General features: G+C 40.8%; 1 protein-coding gene across 1 annotated transcript in view; it reads right to left on the bottom strand.

Annotated features, from left to right (window-relative positions):
- The window catches only part of AstC-R2 (Allatostatin C receptor 2), a 649221-nt gene that overhangs the window by 370451 nt on the left and 259424 nt on the right, over positions 1–19346 (bottom strand). The window contains exon 2 of the mRNA XM_074180323.1: positions 15009–15055. The gene's annotated coding sequence lies outside the window, so the exon portion shown is untranslated. The remainder of the gene's footprint in view (positions 1–15008; positions 15056–19346) is intronic.

Genomic DNA, 19346 nt, shown 5'->3' on the forward strand with positions numbered 1-19346 from the left:
GCTGCACATCCTCTCCGTAGTCCTCGCATCGTCCTCTTTTGAGATGAACCATTGCACATTTGTCTATCCCGAATTTCATACCGATAGCATGCGTGTACTCTTCCACCACCCTCAAGGACTGATGGAGATCCTTCTCTCCAGAGGCATAAAGTTTAAGATCATCCATATAAAACAAATGGGTGACCTTGTGCCTCCGGTTTCCGGGAGTGCCACAGTTATACCCTCGAGTCTTTCTGAGCGCAACGGATAATGGCAATAGTGAGATGCAGAATAGAAGGGGGCTGAGGGAATCACCCTGAAATACACCCCTTCTGAAAGTGACCCACCTTGTTTGAACTCTTGCTTGACCAGATGTTATGGTGAAGCGAGTTCGCCAAAGTGGTATCAGTTGTTCAATGCATCTCACTATGTTGTCGGGTACCGCAAGGCATCTGAGCAAATGCAAGATGAGCTCATGCGAAATTGTATCAAATGCCTTACGGTAATCGATCCAGGCCATAGAGAGGTTACGCTTATATTGTATCGAGTCCTGCGTTACACATCTATCGATGAGCAGGTTCTCTTTACATCCAGCGACTCCTCTCTTCGACCCTCTCTGCTCATATATCCGTTCGAACACTCTGTCAACTGCGGTGAGTATTCGTGTGTATAAGATGCTTGTAAACAACTTATAACACGAATTCAAGCATGTTATCGGTCTGTAATTCTTAGGAATCGACAAATCTCCGCTTTTGGGGATAAGAACGGTCCGCCCCTCGACAAACCAATCCGGAATCGGCTGCTCTCCATCGAGCCATGAGTTGAAAACTCTGGCCAGATGGCGGTGGGTACTTGGTAGTTTTTTCCACCAATAAGTGTTCAGCCCATCTGGGCCTGGAGCAGCAAAGTTCTTGGAACCAACGAGGGCCCTTCGAACGTCATCCGGGGTTATCGGGTTGCGCAGTTCATTGGGCTCAGGCTGTCGAAGCTCTCTGTTGAAAGCTTCGAACTGCGCTAGGGCTGGAGTGTCTAAGTTGAGTGGCTGCGGGTGTTCATAGATATCCTTCCAGAAGGATTCCACCTGATCAGCGGTCGGCGGATTATCCACAACACGTGGAGGCTCTTGGAGTAAGCGAGAAGGTTTCTCGCGGAACCTAAGGTTTTCCGCGATACTTCTCGCTCGCCTCACTAGTGACTTCTTAGCAGCCACTAGCATTCGTATCCTATCAAGGCAGTGCTGTTTGGTGGTCAGCAGCACGCCTTGGCTTAAAGTGTGATGGATACGTCGTAGATTGGCGGCTATTCGCCGCACTGCGGGCGTGAAAGGCCTGGTGGCTGTCCTGTAATCCATCACACATTGGATACGAGATGCGTGTTGTCTCGCCGACGTGATTTTAGCCTCCATCTTGTGTACACGCCGTTCAATCTTCCGAACCGCAAGGCCGGGATTTCGTCCTTCCGATTCGGAAAGCGATTGGACGACGTTATACACGGCGGTGTTGATTTGCCAGATGTCAGCCTCTTCTGTTAGAACACTATGAACCTCCGCATCCAAACGAGCCAGTTCTTGTGGCTTCAGGGGCTTAATCCTGTGGAGCGCCCTGCGTGTTCTGATTGTCGTTTCCATTGGTGGTATGGTGCGAGTCTCCTCTCCAGCCGTGCCAACGGGTGGTAGAACTGCCACTTCTACCACTTCGTTAGCAGGCTGGGAAGGAGCTATATAGCCCTGCCGCCGAAGATAGGATACGTAATCCCTAAGGTTTTGGGCGGAAAAGGCGGCATGCTCCGGATGTGTTTCACACCACAGAGCATGCAATCTCGCCATGTATCCTCTTCGCGCGGGCTCACTACTCTCGTAGCAATGCATAAGGCTATCTCTTAGCTCATGCGTCCACTCAAAACGTCCGTTTTCATTGCCAGGGTTGTCATCAGTAGGCAAATCATCGTTTTGGGCCCCACCACCTCGCCTCTGACCCCTCCGAGCGGGTCGATTGTGGGGGCCCCTTCCTTGATTATTGGGAACCAAGTGTTGGGTCCACCGGGTGGTTAGCCCTGTGGACCCACGGCCGGCACCGGAGGGAGAATAGAGTTCTCCTTCCCGGGTGCGCCTGGGCTGCCGGTCCGGTTTTGCACCAGTTGCTCGGGTAAGTGGTGTCGCAACTCACCAAAGGCCAAGGGTGTTAGTGGCCATCCCTGCTTATATTATATTATTTATATTATTATTATTATTATTATTATTATTATTATTATTATATTTTTTTGATTCAAAATAGTTCATCTTCGCAATTATATAATCAAATGAATGATGTAGTTGAAAAGCCAAGAAAATTGATTTCTTCGTTGAAAAAAGTGTGATTCTCTTGTGGAACATGGCGCTGTTGGCATGAAGTAATAGTGTCTCCAATTGAGATAAAAATTTCAAAGCAACCTATGATCTTCTTTGAAAGAAATACTTTTTACCGTGCAGATATACAAATATTTCTAGCTGAATATAAACCCAAAAATAAAGAGAATGAAGCATAGCCGCCAGCGAAAATATCAGGTTGATTGAAAAGTTTTGCCGTTTCATGAGTGTACTATGTACTTTAATATCCCAGTGTATACCTGAGAAGAAAAGAGATTTTGGTGATAATAACTTTATGTCATTGATGTGAAATAATAGTCTATCGAGAACATGAAATTTCGACTGTGTTATCCGTCATGCAAACTAACGAAAGTAATGAAAATTCTGGTGAATATTCACTATTTCTTTATGTCAACGAAATTTAGTGTATCATTCATTTATTTATGAGTACTAGACAGTTATGTCACTACAACTTCATAGTTGTTTCGAGTTGACTGTAGAAAATAACTGTGACGTTATTTCTTTCCCAATACATGACCTTTCGAAATCTTTCTCTAGGAGAATGTTGACATCCACTCTCCTTGTTATATCCATTATGTGATGTGAAATCAGTTCCAAGCATGTTTCTTGCTTCAAGAATAAATGAACATCATATCCTCGGTGAAATCAACGATGTCGTTCTATGTACCCCAGATCTAAAGTTCAAATTGTGGGATTTAGGAATTGTCTAGTTATTTGTAATTAGAGTAGCCCTTAAACTGGGCACTTAATATTGATTCAGCTACCCCGATCATTAATTAATTTGCAAAATCCCCAGCTTATTCTGGATTGAGGAAATCCATTGAAGAATCTGAACACTGATTCAGTGTTGCGAATATTCATACTTGCACATAATGAACGTGTTCAATCAGATGATTTCATATTTTGTTTATGTATATTTCTCAGAGTTTCTCTTTCAGAGGTCGAACATTCTAGAAAAGCATGTTCCACATAAAATTGTAATAAAAATCCAAACTTGCAAAGGATATCTTGCAGAGATATTCATATTCCAACACATGAATGGCACCTTTGAAAAATCACTACATGTTCCTCTCAATTCAAATATTAGATGTCAGGAATCAGTCCTGCAAAATTTTCAAGCAACAATGCAGGGATACATTTTCGTCGTCTGCGATTTCTGAGTGTTCTGGCAATCCAAGTTCAGCATTTCAATTTTCCTCTGGAATGAACAATGAACTCTTTACTATTTATCAATGCCGTAGCTGATAATAGATTGATTATGGATGTCCTAATATCTACAGAAGAGATCACAGATAACGAACCTCTAAACCACCTTCTACAGGTAACACAACCTGAAGGTAAACTCATCAGACGAAATTTTTAGGGGAAAATTGATAGTAAAAACAGTAGAACTATCGCAGAAATAACTAACTGAAACAAAAATACGGAAGTGGCCCGGCAGACCATGATGAACCCCTCAGTTTTCGACTTCAGTACACTAGATCTGAGGAAAGCGAAGATTAGGCGCTTTGATAAGCCAAGGTCCTCAATGTTGTTGAAGAAGACCCCATAGATTGGCTTACCCTTTTGTTGTCGCAAAATAACAGACTCCATCCAGTACCATTTTGTGATGTAGACACTCAAACTCAAAAGTTCACGGTCTCCCCGTTGTCAGGGGAAGTACAACCGTGGCGTCGTGAATGGCGGTCCATCCCGAGGTATGTATACGTCTCGTTGGCATCCAGATGGTGCGGGTTGTTTCCATCTACGAGCTGCACATCTTCTCCGTAGTTCCCGTATCGTCCTCTCTTGAGATGGATCGTCGCACATGTATCTATTCCGAATTTCATACTAATAGCATGGGTGTAATGGTGTACTCTTCCACCACCATCAAGGGGTAGTGGATAGGTGGTTATAACAATTATAATTCGTATTACATTCGAAGAGTGTTTACAGAAGTTTTTTTTAGTTTTCGCTGAGTCCATTGTCAAATCATCAAGAGTTTTGGTTAACAATGAAAGTAAGACACAGACAGGAATCTAGGTCGGGCTAGGTTAGGTCCAAATTAAGTGGGTCTATTCGACCCTCTACCGCAACCTGCATGGGTTTATTGTGGCTCACACCTATTCACACTCAACTGAATAAACCCACTAGTTCGGACTTCCATTGTCTATTATATAAAATGATTTGAAATCCCTGAAACAAGTAAAAAAGAATAATTAAAAAAGAATAGTTGAAAATAACAATTATATTAAGCAACAATAAACCTGAAATGAAATGATAGTAAAATAACCTACAAGTAAAAATATAATAATTGAATAAATAAAAATTAAAGGAATGCAAAAAGAAAATAATAAAAATAAAAAAGTGTAGAGATTCCAAGTCACGTTAGTTCACGACGTTTCGATTGTTGGTATCTACAATCGTCTTCGGGTGATGACTGGACTGATTCCTCCGAGAGATGACTATTTTATAGGTCGTTGAAATACTTTCACTTTCTCTACTTTCCATTTTCCGCTTCACTGATTCCGTGAGAGATGACCGATTTGGCGGGAGTTGGTCATTTCTCGTTTGATGATGGGTTTCCATATGTTTCGTATATCTACGCTGGCCTGGCTGAATACGTTGTTGGACAACATGTATGCGGCTTCCTTAAATTTTCTCCTGAACCAATGTTCTTCTCTGTGCAAGATCTCAGCTTGGGACCACTCGATGTTGTGTTGATGGGTCCAAACATGGTCTGCTATTCCTGATTTGCTGGTTTCTCCTCGCTGTGTGTGCTTCTTGTGCTAGGCAATGCGAATATTCAATGGCCTCTTAGTTTCACCAATATAGGATTTTCCGCACTCACAGGGTATCCGGTAAATGCAATTCTTGGAATCGCAGTCCGCGTTTGGGGGCCTGGTTTTCGTGAGGCTGCTACGGATAGTGTTACCGGATCTGAAACAGGTTCTAATGTTGTACTTGGAACCAATTCTTCTTATCCTCTCCGATAATCCTCTGATGTAGGGAAGTGCAAGCACTGGCTGTGACGGCTTCTCTTCCTTGCGAGGCTCCTGCTGTCTTTTGGCCAAAGTCTTTTCTACCATCGCTTTGGAGTATCCATTCCGCTGAAGATCACTTTTGATGATGTCTAGTTCCTTCTCGAGACCTTCCTTTGTATTACAAAGCCCAAAAAGCACGGTCTAATAGAGTCTTGATGATTCCTCTTTTTGTCGATTGATGGTGGTTGGATTCGTGGTTCAGATACTGTCCCGTATGAGTGGGTTTTCGGTATACAGATGTTTCCCACTTAGTGTCGGTCCTCTTCACCAAAACGTCTAAGAATGGCAATTCATTGTGGATTTCCTTCTCCATTGTGAAAGTGATGGAAGGTCTCACGCTGTTGATGTGTTTCAGAAAGGCGTCTAGTTCAGTATTCCCATGGTTCCATATTATGAAGGTGTCGTCAACATATCTCAACCAGACTCGAGGTTTCTTGTGGGCTTCTTCAATGGCCAGAGTTTCAAACCACTCCATATATATGTTGGCTATGACTGGTGAAAGTGGCGATCCCATTGGCAGTCCCTCATCTTGTGTAAAGAATTCGTCCTTCAGTTGGAAATAACAGTTTCGTACACAGCATCCTAGTAATTCCATAATTACTTCTATAGGTAGATTCGTTCTCTCTTTCAGGTTCCCGTCTTCGGATAGCTTTCTCTGTATGATTTGGAGTGCTTCTTCGACCGGAACGTTGGTGTAAAGGCTTTCCACGTCGAAACTAATTAGTTGATCTTCCTGTGCTATCCGAAGACGGGAACCTGAAAGAGAGAACGAATCTACCTATAGAAGTAATTATGGAATTACTAGGATGCTGTGTACGAAACTGTTATTTCCAACTGAAGGACGAATTCTTTACACAAGATGAGGGACTGCCAATGGGATCGCCACTTTCACCAGTCATAGCCAACATATATATGGAGTGGTTTGAAACTCTGGCCATTGAAGAAGCCCACAAGAAACCTCGAGTCTGGTTGAGATATGTTGACGACACCTTCATAATATGGAACCATGGGAATACTGAACTAGACGCCTTTCTGAAACACATCAACAGCGTGAGACCTTCCATCACTTTCACAATGGAGAAGGAAATCCACAATGAATTGCCATTCTTAGACGTTTTGGTGAAGAGGACCGACACTAAGTGGGAAACATCTGTATACCGAAAACCCACTCATACGGGACAGTATCTGAACCACGAATCCAACCACCATCAATCGACAAAAAGAGGAATCATCAAGACTCTATTAGACCGTGCTTTTGGGCTTTGTAATACAAAGGAAGGTCTCGAGAAGGAACTAGACATCATCAAAAGTGATCTTCAGCGGAATGGATACTCCAAAGCGATGGTAGAAAAGACTTTGGCCAAAAGACAGCAGGAGCCTCGCAAGGAAGAGAAGCCGTCACAGCCAGTGCTTGCACTTCCCTACATCAGAGGATTATCGGAGAGGATAAGAAGAATTGGTTCCAAGTACAACATTAGAACCTGTTTCAGATCCGGTAACACTATCCGTAGCAGCCTCACGAAAACCAGGCCCCCAAACGCGGACTGCGATTCCAAGAATTGCATTTACCGGATACCCTGTGAGTGCGGAAAATCCTATATTGGTGAAACTAAGAGGCCATTGAATATTCGCATTGCCGAGCACAAGAAGCACACACAGCGAGGAGAAACCAGCAAATCAGGAATAGCAGACCATGTTTGGACCCATCAACACAACATCGAGTGGTCCCAAGCTGAGATCTTGCACAGAGAAGATCATTGGTTCAGGAGAAAATTTAAGGAAGCCGCATACATGTTGTCCAACAACGTATTCAGCCAGGCCAGCGTAGATATACGAAACATATGGAAACCCATCATCAAACGAGAAATGACCAACTCCCGCCAAATCGGTCATCTCTCACGGAATCAGTGAAGCGGAAAATGGAAAGTAGAGAAAGTGAAAGTATTTCAACGACCTATAAAATAGTCATCTCTCGGAGGAATCAGTCCAGTCATCACCCGAAGACGATTGTAGATACCAACAATCGAAACGTCGTGAACTAACGTGACTTGGAATCTCTACACTTTTTTATTTTTATTATTTTCTTTTTGCATTCCTTTAATTTTTATTTATTCAATTATTATATTTTTACTTGTAGGTTATTTTACTATCATTTCATTTCAGGTTTATTGTTGCTTAATATAATTGTTATTTTCAACTATTCTTTTTTAATTATTCTTTTTTACTTGTTTCAGGGATTTCAAATCATTTTATATAATAGACAATGGAAGTCCGAACTAGTGAAATTCATCACGAAACATTGTCAATCACCTTCAAACAAACGTTGAATAAACCCAGTTTCTTAACGAAGCTGATTAGTTTGTATGGTGAGTGGTCTTTCAGGTCAGATCGTTAGAACTCTAAAAACTTTATTCAGTCCCCAGCGGGGCAAGCACAAAGTATATGCTCTGCTGTTTCATCGTTAATGAGGTGGTCGGATACTCAAGGTGCAAAATTCCCACTTTGATACCTTCGATAACCTTCCCATATGAGGGTTTTTCTACGTCAGATAAACCTGACGATGCCTTAGATTCACCCGTGTAGGGCTTTTTCGCCTCTGGTTTTAGTGAATAATCACTTGAGCGCAAACGTTTGCTAACCAGCTCATGGGAGGTTTGTTTCTCTACCTGAGACAGATTCTGCGTACGCCGCTCAAGAATTTGGTGCAAGGCGGTTTCATAAGATACCCCGCTCTTGAAGAGACGAGTCAGTCGTTTCCTAGCTGCACCACCAAACCTTTTTTTAGGTTCAGTTATTGGATCAGGAGTTGGAGAGTTGAGAAGCTCTCGCTCCTGATCTAAATTTACAGGGAGGTCAGTTGGCGTCGTAAGATCGATATCCATCTCCTCTGTAGGCTCAGCGTCAGATTTTTTTCAAGTTTACTCTGTCCATAAAAGTCCCACGAGTAGCTAGGGAGAAAAGGTTAATCACGGCAGAGCCCCGCATTACCGTGACAAGGCGATGCTACGACGAGAGGGCGCCCGGTATCTCGAAGGTTCCGTAGAGACAGCTGATAGGCTCAGCCGAGAATACCTACCACAAAGAAGCGACAAAGACGGCCATTTTGTGTCCCTTTTTCGTAGACGCATGCGTCGACTTGGTTATCTCCACGTTATTATCGGGCTTAGTTGTCTCCATTAGTCTCCATGCGTAGACGCATGCGTCGACTTGGTTGACTACACGTCATTTTCGGGCTTAGTTGTCTCCATTAGTCTGTGAGCACTGAGCAAACATAATGAGTTAGGTAGTTAGTGACAAAAGTTACCTACCTAGCTCTGTATACATTGAAATCATGCTATTTGAGAAAGAGTTTTCAGGAGATAATTAGTTTTGCAGAATCCATCGTGAGAGAAACAGTAGTTGTGTTTTTGAATCGATACTAGTGACAATTTTCGAGTGAAATTCTACGAGTTAAACTAATATCAACATAGAACTAGATTTTGTGTGTATTTATAAGAAGTGAAAATCGAAATACCTGGTTACTATTGTAAATCTTACCAAATCACATATCACTCCAAACAATTTTGAAAACATGAAAGTGAGTCTAGCAACACAAGTTCTGAGCCGTACAGTTGCCAGTGGAATGAATGCATTCGTGGCAATGAACTTACTTCCTGCTTCTTCTTTTGGTACAATTCAAGTAATAGAGATATTCAATAACCTTTTTGATTTGTTGAATTCGTGTTCATTACGACATTCCTATAAATACAAAAACGTTTTTGAAGCTTCGAAATTCCAATTAGATTTTTTTGAAGAGGCTCTAACGCTTTTGAAAAATCTTGAAATTTTCAATTCAAAGGACAAAAATGTCACAAATCGTGTCAAATTTAGAAAATGCTGGATTATTTCCATGAATAGTATAATTAAAATATGGGATAAGCTTTCCAAATCAAATTATGAATATTTAAAAACGAGACGACCCAAATCAGACTGTCTTGAAAATTTTTTTGGTGCTGTAAGACAACAACGCGGAAATAATGTTAATCCGACCCCCATCGATTTCAAAACGCATTCCGGAAGTTGTTTTGCCAAAATCATTTTCATTCCAATCATATGAATTGTAAGAATGATTTAGATGATTTATTAATCAGTATACAATCCACAAACGTAAATGATATATTTATATCAGATGAGAATCACTTTTCTCCAGCCCTTGCCCTTTCGGATTATGATTATAAAAATGAAGATGTATGTACTCAGGATTCATTCATTTACGTTTGTGGATACATTTTAAAAAAAGCTTTTCAAGTTCATACATGTTATGTGTGTCACTCTTTCAGCACCAAGTGCAGGACTTTGGATGTAAATCGTCTGTTAAGCTATTTTAAAGCTTATACTACGGAAAAAAACGTGTTTGAAAATTTGCACTCACCACCAGATAAATTCATTAATTTTATATATCAGTTGGAATGTTTATTTAACAATCGATTTTCAGAAATTTCTACTGGGGGAGCAGTTTCGAATATATTATTCAACCTAATGAAGGATGTAGATTTTCTTCATCCTAGTGAAAATTTTCCAAAAATATACATAATTAAGCTATTAATAAAAATGAAAATTTTTTATAGAATCAAATATACTAATAGAGATATCAATAATACCAGAGGTAAGACTGTGAAAAGGAAACTTAAGATTCTGTCACATTTTTAAATTAAGAGGTTTTGGTAAAATATCTTGTTTCATTATTTTTTCATTTGGAACCTAACTTGATTAAAAACCCTCAGATTGTATTGATGTTGTTAATGAAAGTTTAAGTTAAGATTACATGAAATTACAAAAGTCACTTCTATTCATTTCATTGTAAGTGGACTTATTTATTTCAGAGGATATAAAATGATTATATAATATAAGCATTATTCTATTATCGTAACTTCATTTTAATTTTCTATCTAATGAATTGGATTTACAAAATAAAGTAATTTAATTTATTTCTTAAAAGCCAATTCATCATAAATAATAATAAATTGGCCACATAGTTGAATATTCTCCATTATTACTGCGAAAGTTGTTCAATTACCAATATAAAAATTGAATCTAGTAAGATGCCCTTCACACTATAATTTTATATTCCACAGTGAGCCCACGTACTATACTAGAACGTAAGAGTATGTATTTATATTAGTATATATCGCTGAGAGGTCTTTTTTCTCAGTGAACCAGGTTGTCTATCACTCAAAATCTTCGGTTCGGAGTTGGGACACCGAACATCAAAGGATCCGACGTTAATGTCACTTCTCTGTGGTAGGTATTCTCGGGGCTCAGTGTCATTCATCCTCTCGGCACGGATACACACACCTTAGACTTAGGCCATCGTTGGGATGTCATTCAGTTAGGGAATAACAGAACCACAAGTGATTCTGTCATTCCCGTATCCAGCGAAGCTACGTGGAAGCAGGCATCCGATGCCCGGGTTGCTCAACCCCCACATTCCAAGCCAAGACAGGTATCTAACTTAAGGAATAAAATTCCTGGAAGGTCTATATCCATACTACTACATCAGAAGTTACAAGGTTTTCTGGCTATTTTTAAATTTTTATGTGTTTAGATCAAAGAAACTTCGATTTTCAGAAATTTTTCATCACACACTGTCTCTGAAGAACATTTCAGGCAATTTTCACATAGTGTTTTTCTTTTCAGTAATTTGTTTCATTTCATAAACAGCTGAATCTGAAAATTCCAAGAAAGTCTGATTGAAAATGTCGGTTATAACTCTAATGAATCATGATGAACACAAACTTCAATTAATGTGCAAAGTCTCGACAGTTTAATTCCTGTTTCTGAACTTTTTGATTTATCACCACGAAATAATTAATAACAAGTATTTGAGTGATAGAGTCAAAAACTTGACTAGTGGCTGACTTTCCTCTCCATTCATTAAAAGTTTTAATTGCTTCACTTGGTTCAATGTGATGAATATATCAAATAATATTTTTATTGAAATCGTGGATTTTTTTGTCATATCGTTGTAGAATGAGGAAAAAATACCGTTTGTTTCAAAAATCTTTTATTGAGAAATGGCGAATATTAAACTTTTTAACTATAGAATTATCACCAAACCTCATATTGAAATTTCAAGTAAAAAGTGCGAAGGTGAAATCAGAAGTGTGTCACAAACAGCTTTCGTTTGTAATATACAGAGTGGGGTCAAGTTGGACACTTTTAAATGGAAACTCCGCTTTTCAAAATAAAAAGATAAAACTGATGGCTGTATCTGGAGGTCTAATTTTAGGACAAACTCAATGATGAAAACCACATATCAATATCTATTATCGTTTCTAAAAACGATAATAGATATTGATGTTTTGCTAGAGTCATCTTTGAAATACAGGGCTTTTAGTTTTTTCTCATGTAGACTTTGAAACGTTTGATCGAATAGGCTTTGGACAACTCGGCGATAAAACAGAAAGAAATTATTCAATAGTAGCTTTCAAATATTAAGAAAGCTTTCCACAGCAGTGATCAAAACGCATAGTTCCAATAACAGATTATACTATATTGACTGTTACAGAACCGTTTTACACCAAGTTTTCTTCAATGAAAAAGTACCTACCGGTACTATAAATCTCAAATTGTTTCATTTATATATGTGTATGTGTGTATATGTATGTATATGTATACGGTAGTTGATCTTTCGTCAACACGTATACACCTTTTTCTTTTATTATTTACTATCATTATTTTCTTTGATTGTTCCACGACAAGCATATGTTTTTGTGGATTATCACTCATATTTATTCATTTATATTTCATTTCATGATATAATACTATGTTAATTTACAGAAATATCATCAAAATCATTTACCTACCTGGTTAAATTATTATGTATTATATAATTAACTTTGTCATTTGTTCTAGTGGATAAATATTAATAATATAAAAAAAAGATAAACTACTAATAAATGAAACTTCAACAATAATAATAATAATACTACATTAGCAGGGATGGCCACTAACACCTATGGCCTTTGGTGAGTTGCGACACCACTTACCCGAGCAACTGGTGCAAAATCGGACCGGCAGCCCAGGCGCACCCGGGAAGGAGAACACTATTCTTCCTCCGGTGCCGGCCGTGGGTCCACAGGGCTAACCACCCGATGAACCCAATACTTGGTTCCCAGTGATCAAGAAAGGGGCCCCCACAATCGACCCGCTTGGAGGGGTCAGAGGCAAGATGGTGGGGCCCATAACGATGATTTGCCTACTAATGACAACCTTGGCAATGAAAATGGACGCTTTGAGTGGATGCATGAGCTGAGAGATAGCCTTATGCATTGCTACGAGAGTAGTGAGCCCGCGCGAAGAGGGTACATGGCGAGATTGCATGCTCTGTGGTGTGAAACACATCCGGAGCATGCCGCCTTTTCCGCCCAAAACCTTAGGGATTATGTATCATATGTTCGGCAACAGGGCTATTTAGCTCCTTCCCAGCCTGCTAACGAAGTGGTAGAAGTGACAGTTCTACCACCCGTTGGCACGGCTGGAGAGGAGACTCGCATCATACCACCAATGGAGACAACAATCAGAACACGCATGGTGCTCACAGGATTGAGCCCCTGGCTCGTTTGAATGCGGAGGTTCATAGTGTTCTAACAGAAGAGGCTGACATCTGGCAAATCAACACCACCGTGTATAACGTCATCCAATCGCTTTCCGAATCGGAAGGACGAAATCCCGGCCTTGGGATTCGGAAGATTGAACGGCGTGTAGACGAGATGGAGGCTAAGGTCACGTCGGCGAGACACCACGCGTCTCGTATCCAATGTGTGATGGATTACAGGGCGGCCAACAGGCCTTTCACGCCCGTAGTGCGGCGAATAGCCGCCAAACTATGACGTATCCATCACACTTTAAGTCAAGGCGTGCTGCTGACCACCAAACAGCACTGCCTTGATAGGATACGAATGCTAGTGGCTGCTAAGAAGTCACTAGTGAGGCGAGCGAGAAGTATCGCGGAAAACCTTAAGTTCCGCGAGAAATCTTCTCGCTTATTCCAAGAGCCTCCACGTGTTGTGGATGATCCGCCGACCGCTGATCAGGTGGAATCCTTCCGTAAGGATATCTATGAACACCCGCAGCCATTTAACTTAGACACTCCAGCCCTAGCGCAGTTCGAAGCTTTCAATAGAGAGCTTCGACAGCCTAAGCCCAATGAACTGCGCAACCCGATAACACCGGATGACGTTCAAAGGGCCCTTGTTGGTTCCAAGAACTTTGCTGCTCCAGGCCCAGATGGGCTGAACACTCATTGGTGGGAAAAACTACCAAGCACCCACCGCCATCTGGCCAGAATTTTCAACTCATGACTGGATGGAGAGCAGCCGATTCCGGATTGGTTTGTCGAGGAGCGGACCGTTCTTATCCCCAAAAGCGAAGATTTGTCGATTCCTAAGAATTACAGACCGATAACATGCTTGAATTCGTGCTATAAGTTGTTTACAAGCATCTTATACACACGAATACTCACCGCAGTTGACCGACAGGACTCGATACAATATAAGCGTGTCCTCTCTATGGCGTGGATCGATTACCGTAGGGCATTCGATACAATTTCGCATGAGCTCATCTTGCATTTGCTCAAATGCCTTGCGGTGAGATGCATTGCACAACTGATACCACTTTGGCGAACTCGCTTTACCATAACATCTGGTCAAGCAAGAGTCCAAACAGGGTGGGTCACTTTCAGAAGGGGTGTATTTCAGGGTGATTTCCTCACTCCCCTTCTCTTCTGCATCTCAGTATCGCCATTATCCGTTGCGCTCAGAAACACTTGAGGGTATAACTGTGGTGCAAGTGTTTCTGAGCGCAACGGATAATGGCAATAGTGAGATGCAGAAGAGAAGGGGACTAAGGGAATCACCCTGAAATACACCCCTCTTTGCTCATATATCCGTTCGAACCCACGGGTACAGGTGCCTTCTGCATCTGTGCTTAGCCGCACAGAAGGATAGAAGAGGAGAGGAGAGGAGAGGAGAGGAGAGGAGAGGAGAGGAGAGGAGAGGAGAGGGGAGGAGAGGAGAGGAGAGGAGAGGAGAGGCGAGGAGAGGAGAGGAGAGGAGAGGAGAGGAGAGGAGAGGAGAGGAGAGGAGAGGAGAGGAGAGGAGAGGAGAGGAGAGGAGAGGAGAGGAGAGGAGAGGAGAGGAGAGGAGAGGAGAGGAGAGGAGAGGAGAGGAGAGGAGAGGAGAGGAGAGGAGAGGAGAGGAGAGGAGAGGAGAGGAGAGGAGAGGAGAGGAGAGGAGAGGAGAGGAGAGGAGAGGAGAGGAGAGGAGAGGAGAGGAGAGGAGAGGAGAGGAGAGGAGAGGAGAGGAGAGGAGAGGAGAGGAGAGGAGAGGAGAGGAGAGAGAGAGGAGAGGAGAGGAGAGGAGAGGAGAGGAGAGGAGAGGAGAGGAGAGGAGAGGAGAGGAGAGGAGAGGAGAGGAGAGGAGAGGAGAGGAGAGGAGAGGAGAGGAGAGGCGAGGAGAGGAGAGGAGAGGAGAGGAGAGGAGAGGAGAAGAACGAAATTTTATGAAATTAAATGAAATGAATGGAAAAAAGGCAATTTCTCTACGATACAAACAACCTTGTAACTCTCAAGAAATTTTAAATTTTCAATAAAATTAACTTACCTTACTGCGAAGAACAGCGAATTTTTATTGGATTATGGAACTGCTACCTGTAAAGAAATCAAAATATCATTTGATGTTGTACGCGTTACAAATTGTATATTATATTGTTATATTCATAATATAAAGTTTTTGCAGAGTTTGAAAGAATTTTGAAGCCTGAACATGTTATATATACGTATTTCAACGCAGTGGGTAGTGAGTAACTTGTAGCGCTTATAAAAACCTACTATACTTTTTCTTGAAGATTATCACTTGATGATCGAAACACGTGTCCAAGTGTTAACAATAACGGTTTGGTGTTGGGATAAAACTCCAGTAATATTCATTATTGAACTATTTTTTCAGAAACCAATGTTATCCCAGTCTCTGAAGACATTATTATTGATTTAGTAGTATTGTATGTTCTAGGTAATAATAATTGGTCGGTTGGCAGCCAGGCGGTTCGACGTGGGTGCTTTGTTCACTCAGTCAATCGTCTGATGTGTGAGTCGATGGTTCAAGCCGCAGGCTGAACGCTCGATTTTCACTTGCTATCGTCCAACCCGTGTAAGGAATCACATGTTAAAGGTTAGTAGATGTATAAATGATAAATGCTTTAGGTAATTACGAACCAAAATGTACATGACCAGGTAGTTCTCACTAGTGATTACGTGGAGAATTTGAAGTTCAAAAAAAATCTGTTTAGAATCTGTTTTTCCGTTAACCAGCTGTCGCACCCCTACGAACGACAACCCTCAGATGTCGAAACTTGTGCGAGCTAAGGATTAACAAGGTCTTACCTTTTAACGTGCGATTCTTAATAGTGAAGAATTAGTTGTCAGTATGAGACGTTGATATACAATAGAGAGAGGGTTGGAGACAATATGGATCTCTGGGGAACACCAGCGTTGGTGATAGAATTATTCGATAGATATTCATCGAGAGCCACTTGCAAGAAACGTTTTTTCCAGGAAAGCTGTAGAGCCATGCAGAAAAGTGATCCGACAAGCCATTTCGTATGATTTTCCAACTGAAATCAACGAATCAGAAAATATTTCAATTGAAGAGAGTTTTCAACAAACGATATTGATATACACAATGAGAAAAAATAACTCCAGTGAGAAATGAGGTATGCCACAATATCAACAAAGGAAACTCGCCCACTCGCTGAAAAGAACGATATAGGAAGTAGACGTCATCGATTTGTTGATCAGCTCTCATGAAAATTTGTTTGCCTCGTGAAAGATTGATTGCAAAGTCTCGCCAAGAAAACACATTCGAAGAGATAATTTCTTGAAGGGAAACAGATGCGGTAAACAATCTAATGAAATTGCGATTTCCCATAGGAGTTTTCTGTTTGATAACGGTGGGATGATCATTTCTAAAGGGAAAAGATACCGTGTGTTCGGGAATGTATGAATTTTCATTTCAGAAAAATTGCTGACAGAGCAAAATATTTCGACTCCAGCGGTTCGAACTTTCCGATTTGACCCCTGTTATTTGACCAGGATGCAGTTTCCAGCTCGACTCGAGATGTTTCAACACCAATCTGTGAATGAATTCAACGAATCTGTCTGTTGAGACTTTTTGTCGTCAAACAGCTGTCGCTTTTTACGAACGCAAACTGTCTGAAGTCGAAAATTAAAATTAAGGAACCTCTTAACGTGCGATTTCTGCACAGTTAAGATAAAAATCTCAAAGTGAAGAACATCATCCTGATTTGAAGAAATCTTGCTCTCTTATATCAATTTGAATTTGAATCATTGATTCAAATGGGCTGAATAAACGCTTCTTTCAAGCAAAACAAATATTCCACCAAGATTGTGGATACATTTCAATAGAAATCATCACATTTGCTCGGGAGAAGTAAATATGCATTCTTAAGTGTGAGCAAAATTCATCTCCGAGCAAAACTGTTTTGAGTTTTGAAAGAATGATATGTTAACTTGGAACACTATTTGAATATCTCCCTAGGAGAAATTAATTGTTTATTTTAGAAGAGAAGCATTTTTCATTCAATCGCTTCTAATTGTATAAATCAAATAAACTCGTTCACGACGTCGTTCACGACGTATGAAGCCGCCAACGTCATCAACATGAGTTCCCACCCGCTCACGGGAATAGAGGAATCCTTGTTGAGGAAAGGCCTAAATTTCGCCATTACGCTAACATCTGTGCCCACTTTGGAGATAATTACTGCAGTGGAATCCACCAGTTTCCTCATTGACCAGACCGAGGCAGAAGAGTTCAGATGGAAAATTAGAGAACAGCTGGATCGAGAACTAGTTCCAACATTTAATATCAGCAATGAAGAACGTAGAGCTCTGAACGGCCTACGTAGAGACAACACCTTCAAGGTCCTACCTGCAGATAAAGCAAACGCTACTGTGGTAAAGGATACCGTTCTCTACGAACAGAAGATCGGAGATTCAGGAGGGACGATACACAAAGATCGAAAGGAAGTTGTACCAGATTTTGAAAAAACACCAAGTCCATTTTTCGGACAAGGAAAGATCATCGCTAACACCGCACCACAGTAAACCCCCTCACTTGTATGGACTACCCAAAATCCACAAGAAGGACGTTCCGCTTAGACCGATCATCAGCTCCAGAGATTCGGCTACTCAAAACTTGTCTAGATTTTTACTTACCTTAATACAACCATTACAAGGAAAAATATCGTCTTTTGTGAAGAATTCAAGGTATTTTGTCGAACTACTAGAGTCAACTGAGGTCACACAGGAAGATCAACTAACTAGTTTCGACGTGGAAAACCTTTTCACCAACGTTCCGGTCGAAGAAGCACTCCAAATCATACAGAAAAAAATATCCGAAGACGGGAACCTGAAAGAAAGAACGAATCTACCTATAGAAGTAATTATGGAATTACTAGGATACTGTGTACGAAACTGTTATTTCCAACTGAAGGACGAACACATTAACAGCGTGAGACCTTTCATCACTTTCACAATGGGGAAGGAAATCCACAACAAATTGCCATTCTTAGACGTTTTGGTGAAGAGGACCGACACTAAGTGGGAAACATCTGTATACCGAAAACCCACTCATACGGGACAGTATCTGAACCACGAATCCAACCACCATCAATCGACTGAAAGAGGAAGCATCAAGACTCTATTAGACTGTGCTTTTCGGCTCTGTAATACGAAGGAAGGGGTCAAGAATGAACTAGACATCATCAAAAATGATCTTGAATGGAATGGCTACTCCAAAGCGATGGTAGAAGCCATTCCATTCAAGATGGAATGGCTTCTACCATCTTCTCTTCCTTGTGAGGGTCCATGGAAGGAGCCTCACAAGGAAGAGAAGCCGTCACAACCAGTGCTTGCACTTCCCTACATCAGAGGATTATCGGAGAGGATAAGAAGAATTGGTTCCAAGTACAACATCAGAATCCGCTTCAAATCCTGTAACACTATCTGTAGCAGCCTCACCAAAACCAGGCCACCAAACGCGATCTGCGATTCCAAGAATTGCATTTACCGGATACCCTGTGACTGCGGAAAATCCTATATTGGTGAAACTAGAAGGCCATTGAATGTTCGCATCGCAGAGCACAAGAAACACACACAGCGATGAGAAACCAGCAAACCAGGAATAGCAAACCATGTTTGAACCCATCAACGCAACATCGAGTGGTCCCAAGCTGAGATCTTGCACACTTGACAAACTGCAAATTAACAAATAAAATAAAATCGAAGCCTATAAACAATATTACAAGTCAGGCAAGACAATGAGTTAATTTATTAGTAATTTTACACGAATAAAGTTTTCGAAACTATATAGATGCCATTCTGGGAAGAACTGGGCATCTGTTCCCAGGCAGTTTTTGATGAATAAAAACGTATTGGAAACTATTCAAAAAATACTGTCATTTAAGTTACATTTTTGATGGTTGTCAAGAGTATTGAAAGATGATGTTTACAAAGTGGGGTGTTAAAAATTATTTTTAACACTAGTGTTAAAAGTAATTTCAAAACTAGTGTTAAAGTATTTTCAACACTAGTGTTAAAAGTATTTTAACACGATTTCTTACAAATTTATTATATACATGAATTACATTATTATTATTATTATTATGCATGAACAATAATATAAAAAGACCAATTAGAACAACTGCTGATATCATCTTGCAATGTTTAAGAGCCTTGTAATTAATTAATCAATTTGAACTACCTGAGTTGACAATTTCATGGGCATTAACAGAAGATTGTTTGTCAAAATGCTAGTCCAAAATCGTGAACATCTTAGGCCAAATACTTCTGCAGTGCCACCTGCCAAGGTTTCAAAACTTATTGGAGCCGAGATCGAAAGACTAAATATTCTTGTGTAAATTGT

This window comes from Leptinotarsa decemlineata, unplaced genomic scaffold (assembly GCF_025532065.1).
Source record: "Leptinotarsa decemlineata unplaced genomic scaffold, Ldec_3_MD MMD2_tig00026294_RagTag_RagTag, whole genome shotgun sequence".
NCBI classification, from domain to species: domain Eukaryota; kingdom Metazoa; phylum Arthropoda; class Insecta; order Coleoptera; family Chrysomelidae; genus Leptinotarsa; species Leptinotarsa decemlineata.